This window comes from Crocodylus siamensis, chromosome 7, assembly GCF_052110815.1.
Source record: "Crocodylus siamensis isolate JL-2025a chromosome 7, ASM5211081v1, whole genome shotgun sequence".
In the NCBI taxonomy this organism is placed as follows: Eukaryota; Metazoa; Chordata; order Crocodylia; family Crocodylidae; genus Crocodylus; species Crocodylus siamensis.
In genome coordinates, this window is record NC_143401.1 from 61,439,571 (window position 1) to 61,452,933 (window position 13,363).

Consider the following 13,363-nt stretch of genomic DNA (forward strand, 5'->3'; position numbering starts at 1 on the left):
ATAAAATATCAGGGTCTCAGAAAATGGCTTTGGCACTTCTTTTAACCTTACATTTGCTCTTTCAATTGCAGAATAATGAAATCTGGTATTGAGACCTCATAATGTGTGAAACTTTTGACCATTCCATCTTGCTGGTAGTAACAGCCCAGTTTCCCTGAATCCCTCCTTCTGAAAAGCATTTTGGAAGAGCTCATTTGTATTCTATGTAGCCATATTCTGAGATGCATGATTTACATTATCAAGTGTATTAAGTATTCATGAGCAGAGCCAGAGGAGGTGAAATGGTGCGGCCACACCCTCTTTGTAACCACCCACAGAAAGACCATCTGCTGACTTTAAGTCCCCCCTTCCATTCCTCTCCATGCTCAGAGGCATGCCTCCTCCGAATTTCCCCCAATTCTGTCTTTACGAGGGAAGGACATGGAGTTGATAGAACACCAGTAAGGAAGGAGAATGGACACAGCTGAGTTGTGCGAGGAGCTGGGCTCTGGCTCAGCTAGGCACAGGGCAATGGGACAGTTTCCCTCACCCTTACCTACCCTCCCCCTCCCCAGCACACACACACCCAGGATGTGTTCTGACTCAGGGAAGGGGAGCATGTCCATTGCTGCTGCCATACTCAGATGAGCCCAGGCCCCTGTACAGCCCTGCTAGAGCAGGAGAGCAAGGGGCATGGCTACTGGTGAGAGGGGAAGGGAGAGGTCACCAAGAGCTGACTGATTTGTGGAATTAGAAGCCTCTGACTGCTACTCCCACAGCATGGTCTGACTGCCCTGCTGTTGAAGGTACAGCCACCCTGTGGTGCTAGTCACTTGTACCACACCTGCCTTTACAAGATCTGGGGAACAAGCAGGATGAACTAGCGCTCCTGGTTGCACTAAACGACTACGACTTAGTGGAGCTGACGGAAACCTGGTGGGATCCATCCCACGACTGGGCGGTACATATTGAGGGCTATAGATTGTACAGAAAGGACAGAGTGGGGAAAAGGGGGGGAGGGGTTGCGCTCTATGTTAAGGAGCAATATACATCAACCCTCATCAAGACAGAATCAAAGGATGAGGAAGTAGAAGGACTGTGGGTTAGGCTACATGGGGGGCAAGGAGAAAAGGATTTGGTGGTAGGGGTCTTGCCACATCAAGGGGAAGAAATAGATTTGGGGCTCCTGAGGCAACTCTCAGAGACCATAAAAGCTAAAGAGGCGGTGGTCATGGGGGACCTAAACTACCTGGACATCTGCTGGGAGACACAGACAGCAAAGTCCCACCGCTCACGCAGGTTTCTAACCTGTGTACAGGACCTCCACCTGACGCAGGAGGTACATGGTCCCACTAGGGGGAATGCCTTACTGGATCTGGTATTGGCAACGGGGGATGACATAGTAGGGGACCTACAGATCGGTAGCCATCTGGGGGACAGCGATCACCTAAAAGTACAATTCAACATAAGGCGTCGAGTGGGTAAGGTAACCAGTAGGGTGAACGTGCTGGACTTTAGGAAAGCTGATTTCAGCGAACTCAGGCGATTAGTGAAGGATGCACTGCAGAGTAGTAGTTTTGAAATGATGGGAGCCCAAGAAGGGTGGCTGTGCCTTAAGGAAGCTATCCTTCGAGCACAAAGCGAGACGATCCCCATGCGAGGTAAAAGAGGGAAAGGGGCCAGGAGGCTTCCCTGGCTGACCAGAGAAATCCAGGGCAGACTAAGGGCCAAAAGGGGAGCACATAAAAAGTGGAAACAGGGAGAGATCACCAAAGAGGAATATACCTCTTCTGCTCGTGCTTGTAGGGAGGCAGTTAGACAGGCCAAAGCTACCATGGAGCTGAGGATGGCAACCCAAGTAAAAGACAATAAGAAATTGTTTTTTAGATATATAGGGAGTAAAAGGAAGGCCCAGGGAGGAATAGGACCCCTGCTAAATGGGCAGAAACAATTGGTGACGGACAGAGGGGACAAGGCTGAACTCCTCAACGAGTTCTTCACCTCAGTGTTCCTAAGCGAGAGGCATGACAAGTCTCTCACTGGGAGTGTAGGGAGGCAGCAGCAAGGCACCAGACTTCCATGCGTGGACCCTGAGGTGGTGCAGGGTCACTTGGAGGAACTGGATGCCTTTAAGTCGGCAGGCCCGGATGAGCTCCATCCGAGGGTACTGAAGGCACTGGCCGACGTCATTGCAGAGCCACTGGCGGGAATATTTGAACGCTCGTGGCGCACGGGTCAAGTCCCGGAGGACTGGAAAAGGGCCAATGTGGTTCCCATTTTCAAGAAGGGGAGGAAGGAGGACCCGGGTAACTATAGGCCAGTCAGTCTCACCTCCATCCTTGGCAAAATCTTTGAGAAAATCATCAAGGCTCACATTTGTGAGAGCCCGGCAGGACAAATTATGCTGAGGGGAAACCAGCACGGGTTCGTGGCAGGTAGATCGTGCCTGACCAATCTAGTCTCTTTTTATGACCAGGTCACAAAACGCCTCGACGCAGGAGGAGGGGTGGATGTCGTATACTTGGACTTCAGGAAGGCCTTTGATACGGTATCCCACCCCATACTGGTGAACAAGTTAAGGGGCTGTGACTTGGATGACTGCACAGTCCGGTGGGTGGAGAATTGGCTGGAGGGTCGCACCCAGAGAGTTGTGGTGGATGGGTCGGTTTCGACCTGGAAGAGTGTGGGCAGTGGGGTCCCGCAGGGCTCGGTGCTTGGACCGATACTCTTTAATGTCTTCATCAGCGACTTGGACGAGGGGGTGAAATGTACTCTGTCCAAGTTTGCAGATGACACTAAGCTATGGGGCGAAGTGGACACGCCGGAGGGCAGGGAACAGCTGCAAGCAGACCTGGACAGGTTAGACAAGTGGGCAGAAAACAACAGAATGCAGTTCAACAAGGAGAAATGCAAAGTGCTGCATCTAGGGAGGAAAAATGTCCAGCACACCTACAGCCTTGGAAATGACCTGCTGGGTGGCACGGAAGTGGAAAGGGATCTTGGAGTCCTAGTGGACTCCAAGATGAACATGAGTCGGCAGTGTGACGAAACCATCAGAAAAGCCAATGGCACTTTATCGTGCATCAGCAGATGCATGACAAATAGGTCCAAGGAGGTGATACTTCCCCTCTATCGGGCGCTGGTCAGACCGCAGCTGGAGTACTGTGTGCAATTCTGGGCGCTGCACTTCAAGAAGGATGCGGATAACCTGGAGAGGGTCCAGAGAAGGGCCACTCGTATGGTTAAGGGCCTGCAGGCCAAGCCCTATGAGGAGAGATTAGAGAAACTGGACCTTTTCAGCCTCCGCAAGAGAAGGTTGAGAGGCGACCTGGTGGCTGCCTATAAGTTCGTCAGGGGGGCACAGAAGGGAATTGGTGAGTATTTATTCACCAAGGCGCCCCCGGGGGTTACAAGAAATAATGGCCACAAGCTAGAGGAGAGCAGATTTAGATTGGATATTAGGAGGAACTTCTTCACAGTTCGAGTGGCCAAGGTCTGGAACGGGCTCCCAAGGGAGGTGGTGCTCTCCCCTACCCTGGGGGTATTCAAGAGAAGGTTGGATGTGTATCTAGCTGGGGTAATGTAGGCCCGGCACTCTTTCCTGCTTATGCAGGGGGTCGGACTCGATGATCTATTGAGGTCCCTTCCGACCCTAGCATCTATGAATCTATGGATCTGCCTAAGGTTGTGAATAGCTTGACTACCAAGAACCCAGTGCAGTTTTGTCTCAGAGAGAAAGGAGACAAAGATAACTTGGAGCATGGCTCTGCCAGAGCTATGCTAGGGATTGCATTTATAAAGTAACACCACTCACTTCTACTCCGTGTGTGTCAAATGATAAGAAATAATACCACATAGCTACTATTTGAACAGTTCTGAGTGTATGGTAGATGCCAACAGCTTAAGATCAGTATGGGGTGCGTGTCATACAGCAACTATATTTTTTCAGCGTTTTATGGGAGTAGAGAAATGCCTTTAAAATCACTTTTGTACCTTCTTCATTCTGGGCAGCTTTAGTGAAGTGAAACAGTTAAGTCCCCAGAATAGGTTAGCCTACATAATACTACCCTGAGACAGTTGATGGGATCATCCACAGAAGAAAAAAATATCTGTGACTGAACGCTACTGGCAATCCCTTCTTTCAGCTACTGACATACCTCCTAAACTGGCCTAGGAGATGGGTAGCCAATGGCTGTCAAACTCAGGAATTTGGTTGGAGAGAATTATCTCTAGCTACATTATGGCCCATGTGCAATGCCAAAGCAACAAACAAGAGTCTTAGGATGACTGCCATGGCCTTGTCATTAGAGGCATCTTTACATGGGCTCCAGAGGTGGGGGAGAGGAGCACTTTAATTAGAACAGCTTCAAAAGCTGCTCTAATTAAAGTGTTCACAGTGTCTTGTGTATACAGCATTCTGTGTATTCAGCCTCCTGCATTTCAAAATGGCGGGAGGGGCAATTTAACTAAAGTTCATTCAATGAGCTTTAATTAAAGCACTCCCACTACCATTTTGAAATGTGGGGACACTGAGTGAGATGTGGAGGCTGCTGGAGTGCGCTAATTAGCACACTTCAGCAGACTCAGTTAATCAAGTCTGTTCATACATGCTGTAGTTACAGCCTGTCAGAGCACTGCTTCTTCATATCTACAGGTACCCTAAAATTTCAAATCAAATTCTGAGTGTTTTTTTCCTTCAAATTTCAGTTTTCTTGTTGCATCAGACCAGCCTTTTGTTCTTTAATTCCCATTAGTTCAGCTGCTATTTTAGGTTCAACCCAGTGACCACTTTCAGTACTCAGTTGCAAAAGCTCCATCTGGAATATTAAACACAACTCTTTTAATTTGTTTATAATAGTTTTCATTAAGAAAGATTGCAGTGTGTTGCTGGAATAACATCTAGAGCTCACAAGGATTGTTGAAAACGTCTCATTTCCTTTATTCACCTTGAAATTCATTCTTTTTTTATTTTGACTCACTTCTCAATTCAGTACTGTAAAATAGAAATAATTTGTTATAGCAAATAAGCTACTTACTAAGTTCTGCTTAATGTAACAGTTAGGTTTGAGGTGAAATATGCTATTTCCTTGACATTTAGCTGCCTAATAAGCAACAGAAAGGACAGTTATACTGTTCTCTGGCTCTGCAGGCTGTTGAATTTATTTTGCTTTATGAAAAAAAGTCAATTACTTTTCATATGAAAGTGTAACATTAGTTTGTTGGCCATTTTTTCAGAGATCAGGTGCAATTGTGTTTCAAATAGGAAAACAATAATTATTTTCTAATAACAATGAAAAGCCACAGACCGCCTTAGGCTTTGTTACTGCGGGGGCTGGAGGTTGGTGTTATTTATGAAAAATAACAGTCTGGTAGACAAGGAGATTTGTTTGAAGTTTCTCAAAACTGTGATATTTATTAAAGAAGTTGGTTTAAGGACTACATTTACTTTTTATATGTTTTAACAGATTACTGGCATAATAAACAGATTTGTTTCCATGCATCTACTTAAAATTGAGGGATATGAAATAACTTCAAGTATACCTGAGAAACTTTAGGGATTTTTAAAAAACATTTAATGCACAGGTTTGGGGGTTTATTTGGTTTAGTTTTGTAAGAGTCAGCATTTGAGGAAGCAAAAAAAAATAATTTGTTTTCCATAAGAAGATTTCCCTATATTAAACCATGTTAATTTGACTTGTGTACTTTTGCACTTCTGTTTGTTCAAGATAGGTCTTGGGAACAATGTAGTCAAGTAACTGGTTTAAAATTAAGTCAGAATTTCAAATCTGATATTTTCAGAAACAGACATTTCTGAGATAGATGAGCATATTTTGTGGTTTTCAAAGATCATTTTTTACTCTCTTATTCAATTTACAGTTTTTATTTTTTACCCTTTCATTAAAGATACATAAAAAGAAGGGAAACAAGTCCAACAGAAGTAGAATAAGTAGCCTTATTAAAGCATCTATATGTGCACTTTAATGAGCATTCACTTATTTTAATGTGTATTAAAGCATCACAAAAACTGTGTTCTTTAGCTTCATAGATTTCATAGACATTAGGGCTAGATGGGACCTTGGAAGAGCATCGAGTCCAGCCCCCTTGCCTGAAGGGCAGGAAGTCAGCTGGGGTCATAGGATCCCAACAAGATAAGCATCCAATTTGCTCTTGAAGGTGTTCAATGTAGGTGCTTGAACCACCTTCGATGGCAGGCTGTCCCAGACCTTGGGGGCTTGGATAGTAAAGAAGTTCTTCCTTATGTCCAGCCTGAAATGGTCTTGTAGTAGTTTATGACTGCTTGACCTTGTCATCCCTTAGGGCGCTCTGGTGAACAAATGTTCCCCCAGGTACTAGCGGTCACCCCTTATGGGATAAACTTATAGGTGGCCATCAGATCACCCCGAGCCTGTTCTTTTCCAGGCTAAAGAGTCCCATGGCTCTCAGCCTGTCATTGTAAGGTCTGTTTTCCTGACCTCTGACCATGCACGTGGCTCTTGTCTGGACTCTCTCAAGCTTCTCCACATCCTTTTTGAACTGTGGAGCCCAAAACTGGCTAATGCACATTAAAATAGGCTAATTTGCATTTTTCTAGTACCTCGCAATGGAGGTACTAGATTTAATGCACATTACCTAAATCATATTAATAAACATGTATACACACCCATAGAGTAAGATGAGTGCAGAAAGAAGACTAGTTAAGGGAGTGGAGTGGCAACAATAATACAAGTCGTGCCTTCCAGGAAAGGTCAAGATTTAGTTCAGGGTTATAGAGGTGATGACTTTATCTGGGTCTGCCTCTGGCCTGATATCTTCATTGAAGCAATCCAGATTAGGACACCATTTTGCACTTGATGTCCAAGAATGGGCATGGGTAGAAACTATATTAATAATGCTTGAGCCTTTGAGTCCATCCACTTTCCAGTGTTAATGCTAAATGTCTCTGTCTGTATGGTTTCTCACCAGCTTTTAGTAGTTGGGATACAATACTATTTTTTGGTGAGCAACAGACCACTCCAGTAGTTCTATCTTTAATCAATGTATTAATAGAAACCCTGGCATTTTACAAGCAAGGGTAACCCAAGAAGTTAGTTCTATAAAAGTCTGCTTCACTGACTCCACTTTAAATAATAAAAACCTTTTCACTTTTGCCCCTTTTGTGTTCTTTTAATATTTTTAAATAAGGACATTAAAAGTTTCTATCAATTACTTTGAACAAAAAGACAAACAGAACAAAGGCAGAAAGTAGGTCAGGGTGGCAAAAAGTATTTGTTAAAAAAAGTTAAGGAAAATTAAGTCTGTTCCATTTTTTTTAAATAAGAGCATTCATATTTTACTTCATATGCACAAATCTAAACCACTCAATATGATTAAGGATTTTATACTGAACTTTGTCACCAAATAGCCTTTCGAAAAAAAACCTTGATTGTGAATGTTACCAGCTGGATGGTATGGATACTTTTCCAAAGACTGGCTGGTTCACAAATGATATTGTGACAGTCGTGCAGAGGCATATACTCTTCATTATTCAGATATGTTTAGTATGTTCAGTAAATAATGTTTTCATTTAATTCAATTGTTTGTAATAATCAGGAAAATTTAAAGGCAGAACCATTAGCAAAGGCAATGTATGGGAAAGGACAGTAGCAAGCATCTATACAAAAGATGCTTGTTAGTTACGTCAAAGTTCATGTTCTTGTTCTGAAGTAAATGAAAGCTAGCCATTCCTTTCATGAGGGGTAGGTTGCCATGGGTTGGCTTTCATTCACTGTGGCATGAAAGCAAGCATTTAGCAAATGAACACAGAGCATCTGGGATGCACTGTGAAGCCACAGTCTTTTATCATATAGTAACTTGCTTGTGCTCCCATGCCCAGAACAACTGAGCAAAAAGAAACATTTATTGATACCAGCAAGGATCGTGTCTGATAAGCCAGTGGAGTATGGAACTGAATCAAAACTAGTTTCCTCTGATTTAGATTCAACTGGTGAACAAAATAGTGCAAATGATGGTTTATTTCACCCATCATCATTGTTTCAGTCCTTAATTTGGCCCTACCATCATGCCTACCATCACCTACCATCCTTTGGGATGCTATGATCCACATGGATGCTTACTGTCCTGAATCTGAAAGACATCTTGGCCAGAAAGTCCTATCCAGATGATAGCACCACCACCATCATAACTAAACCTGAACATCTAGCATATTATATTTTATGATTCCACTATCAGTCTCTTCCTCATTTGTCTCTTCATTTTTTTCTTCTACCTCTCCCCTTTTGCCTTCTGCTTAAAGTCTATCTGCTAAGATTCTATCTGCTATGACTATGAGGCAGTTGAAAACAGAATCTTAGTATTGTCCTGTGGGGCCAGGCCAACTCTCAGGATCTCAGAATTGCACTGTTGGTTGGGAGGGTGTGACACAGTTCAGGTTTGTCACAGGTAGATCCTGCCTGGCAAACCTTATAGCCTTTTATGACCAGGTCACACACTGCCTTAACACAGGAGCTGACGTTGATGTCATCTACCTGGATTTTTAGGAAGGCCTTCAACACAGTTTTGAATCCTATTCTCATAGGGAAGCTAACAGGCACCAGAGAGTGGTGGTGGATGGGTCATTCTCAGTCTGGAAGGAGGTGGAGAGTGGGGTCCCTCAGGGTTCGGTCCTTGGACCAGTGTTATTTAATGACTTCATCAGCAATTTGGACGAGGGTGTGGACAGCATTCTCTCCAAGTTCGCAGATTATACCAAGTTATGGGGCAAAGTTAATACACTGGAGGTCAGGGAGCAGATACAGGCAGGCCTGGACAGGTTGGATCAGTGGGTGGAATGAAATAGGATGCAATTCAACAAAGATAAATGTAAGGTACTCCACTTATGAAGGAGGAATCCCCAGCACACCTACATGTTGGGAGATGTCCTCCTCAGCAGCTCAGAGGCTGAAAGAGATCTTGGAGTCAGAGTTGACCCCAAGATGAACATTAGCCAGCAGTATAATGAGGCCATCAACAAAGCCAATCACACCTTGTCAGTATTAGCAGATGCATGACAACAGATCAAGGGAGATGATGCTCCCCCTCTATGTGGCATTGGTCAGGCTGCTGGTGGAGTAGTGTGTCCAGTTCTGGGTGCCACACTTCAAGAGGGACACGGAGAATCTGGAGAGGGTTCAGAGGAGGGCCACTCGCATGATTAGTGGCCTCCGTGAAAGACCCTAAGAGGGGAGATTGAGAGATCTGGCTCTCTTCAGCCTTTACAAAAGATAGCTGAGGGGTGACCTTGTAGCTGCCTATAAGTTTATCAGGGGACATCAGGGAATTGGTGATGTGCTGTTTACCAGAGCACCCCAGGGAGTAACTAGGAATAATTGGTACAAACTAGTGGCAAGTAGATTTAGGTTAGACATTAGGAAGAATTTTTTTACAGTAAGGGTGCCCAGAGTCTGGAATGGACTGCCAAGAGAGGTGGTACTATCACTTAACTTAGAGGTCTTCAAGAGGAGGCTTGACAGTCACCTGGCTGGGGTCATCTGACCTCAGTACTCTTTCCTACCAGGGGCAGGGGGTTGGACACGATAATCCATTGGTTCCCTTCTGACTATGAAAAAAGAAATTACACATATGCACACATAAAAATCAATTGGGAGCGCGCACACACACTACCAACTCAGGCACATACACATCCAAGATTACCAGTCTAAGCACATGCACACCTATCACCAATTCAAGCACATACACACTGTACACACCAAAATTTAGACAAAATTAGTTGTCAATACCTACATAACCAATGCGCGTATGTGGATCACTAATTCATATATCATGGACACAATGATAAATGTATATATTTGCCAGTTCACACACATACCACTCACCTACACATACACACGGGTGAGTTCCTAACTTGGGTGATATGGTGTGTATGTGTGTGCTTGGGGTACTTCAGATACCTAGGTTGCTTGGTGACTATGGGAAGGGGGAGTCAAGGGTCAGAGATTTCCAGAGAGAGTAAAAGTGCCATGAGTGTAAGCAGAAGTGAGATGGAGTTGAGAGGAGATCAGGAAAATGGGGGTTGGAGTCAAGAAGGACTGGAATTAAGATGGGGACAAGGACAGGCTGCAGTAAAACACAACCCAACTCAGGGTTCCAAAAAGCAGTGGTTTTATTGGACAGGAAAGATGGTTACACAATATATGGGCTATAGAGCTTATTGGTTCCTTTGCACCCATGCACACACACACAATGGCAGCAGGGATCAAAGAGGCTTGGTAGAGGGGCTGAAGTCCAGGAGGAAAGAGGCAGGGTCCAAGTTGGAGGAGGAAAGTTATGGGTACCTATCCCAGGCTAAGAGTTGATCCTCAATGGCCAGAAATGATCTCCTTCAGCAAGGTGTTGTCCAGAGGGGGTTGCTGGTAGTGCCTCTGGGGTGGATAGGTGATATGACATGGAGCTGATCTGATCCAGATGGAAATGGCATTCCCACTGGGTCTGTCTTCACGACCCCTCTTTATAGGGGCAGACCTTCTATGACCCTAGTGGCAGGGGCATGCCCAGGCAAGGGTCAGCCCTGGTGTACTGAGCATGTGCACTCCAAGCGTGAACGTGCAGTTTCAGGTGTCTGTGTTGCAACGGTGGGTTGGCTGGTTTCTGCAGCAGTCTTTGTTTTCCAAATTTCAAGCTAGGGGGGGTCAATGCAGGGTGATAGTTGGGTCATCAAGTTAATGGTTTGGTCATTCAGGGGGAGCTATGTTTAGACCTACTGCCATTGTCTGTCAATCATTTACTCAAGGAACTAGTTTACATGGGAGGGGGGAGTCATGAGTCACACGTTTACAACAGAGTTACAATAAGATATGCTCAGGCAGGGGACACAACATAGGGACTTGACATGACTTAACATGACTTATGCTAACTTACACATGGAGGCCTCAATTATATAGTATCAATTTTCAAAAGTAAAGTCAGTAAAACAGTAAATACACAATATAAAACAGTAAAAACCAATATAAACATAATAATTATATGGTATAAAACTGGATAGGCATATCAAAATAGCAGGGCACTTTTTTGCAAAGAAGGAGAGAGAAAAAGAAAAGAAAAGAAAAACAAAACACTCATTACCAAAATAAAATTCTAAAGCTTATCCAATGTTGTAGCTTACTCATGATTATCTATAGGGAATAGAGAGGGAGAGAAAACTTAAGAAATAGGGGAGGGAAGGGAATGTATTTCTATATATATAAACAAAAAAGAAAACTTAGGGTTGTGTCTAGTCTTATGTGTGTCTTATATGTCTAGTTTTTATTTTCAAGGAAACAGGACTAGACTTTAATACCATCAGAAGCACCATTAATATTTTTTCCTCTTGTCCATAAAATGCAGGTAGTCCCATGTTTAATGCCATTCATCAGATTTTAGAAAAAGGGGCTTTCCTTTGGAAAAGTGTTTACCCTAAGATGGGTTCCCAAAGTTTTTATGCCACAGCCTAACAAGGCACAGCCCAGAAGTGGCTGTGGCTCAGCAGTCACAGTTGACCGTGACCAGAATTTCTAGCCAGAAGACAGGTAAAGATACCCCCACCCTGCACTGGCAGCCAACCCACTATGGCCTGGCACCAGGTCATGGCCTGGGGATTGAGAACCCCTGCCCTAAGAAATTACTCAATGGGCATGTCTACAGGAGATATTTACTGTGCAGTTGACTATTTAGCTGTACCGTAAATGTCACACATCTACATTTGCACCCCTATTTGCCTGAATTAAACTAATTTACTCCGCAACAAGATAGTACTTGTAAAAAAACTTCGAAGCAGCACATGTGTAAACATTGCCCCTGCTGCTATCTCCACAATGAAGCACCCTCATCCTTGAGCCACCCCCTCTGTAATACATTGAGCTGGGGAGAGCAGCGCCGGGCTGGCTAGCTGACCCCGTGGGTTCCCTGCCAGCTGAGGCTGCTCCAGTCTGGCTCAATGTGCTGTGTTTCCTGGCACATGAACAGATGCAGTGCCAGAAGCAATCAACTCTAGAGCAATAAGCTCCGGAGTTTATTCAAGCACACTAATAGCATGTGTAGATGTACCCAATATTTTATATTTTAATGCTTTAATCTTTTTAATAGAAGGTTTAAAAAAAAATTAAAGGTACTTCCTATAGTATCAAGCAGGGCACAACTTCTATATTTTAAACCCCAAATCTTATTTAACTGTTTAATTTTCCTTGATAATGGGGTCACTTTTGCCTCTCTAAGCATTTTTATTGAACCAAAATTAACAAAACACATCCTGTTATGTCAGTAAAAATACCACTTTTTTCTGTATTACAGGTGACTTTTTCTCAGTTGGATATTATACATCATTGAAAATGAACTCGATATTTTGAAATGCTTGACCATGCTTTCCAGGTTACAGTCATTCCAATTTACAATCCTTGAACATTAGTCATCTTGTGGTTTTCATGCTGACCTTGACATAATATAACCCACCACCTGTCACTGTAACAGTGCAATACAAACAAACACTTAAATATGCATCAGTTGAGTACTTAGAGGCCACTATTGCTTCCATAATTATGAGACTTACCCAAAGACAGACACAAAAATGACAGGTAAATGGAAAATTCTGTCAAGCACAAATCATTTTGACAAATTTTGAAGTTTCAGAAGAGGCTTCATGACAGAATACAATTCTATTAAGTGCCAGCACAACGATTTAGAAAAACAAAGCATGCACAAGTTTTGCAGTATGACGAGTGCTATTTTTGCGCTGTTTAAAAATGTAACACTGCACCAGAGTCTACATGTTTATTAATCTGTATATACAATTTTAAAGCTGCATTATGCAGCAGAAACATTAGTCTCTTTTGAATTTAAGGAACACAAAAGAAAAGAAATTCTCTCTCTCTGTGTTTTTAGCTTGAAATTTATTTAGCTGTCTGGAGGCCTTTCTCACCTAAAGTGAGATGGGTAGAATTTTGTTGCTTAAATATAAAATCCAATCCTGAAAAGCCCTACCTGACCTTGCAGGTATCCTGTTTGATTTCAAAGCTCCTGCAGTACTTAAAGAGTTGCACCTCCATTCATGCATAGACATTACTCCAGCATCGACAAGGTGAGACATCATAACTCTGCTTGATTGAAAATCCAGAAACTAATTGCTCCTCTGCCTATACCCGAGGAGCTCAATCCATTAGGAAACCCTGGGAACAAGTATGTGTAATTTTGAAAGGCAAGCCAATGTAACCAGCTTTTCTCCCAATCCTGTCCTTCTGAAACAGTGTAGCTCTGTGTTGACATTTCAGTTATAAGAGCTGTTTCACTAAGCCTCTGTGATACCAACCAGATCATAATTATTTTCACAGGCTGTGACTTCCAGCTTATCCTGTTTGTT

General features: G+C 43.4%; 1 protein-coding gene across 2 annotated transcripts in view; it reads left to right on the plus strand.

Annotated features, from left to right (window-relative positions):
* Positions 1-13,363, plus strand: part of PCDH15 (protocadherin related 15) — a 1,613,120-nt gene that overhangs the window by 1,257,586 nt on the left and 342,171 nt on the right. The gene's annotated exons all lie outside the window — the stretch shown is intronic.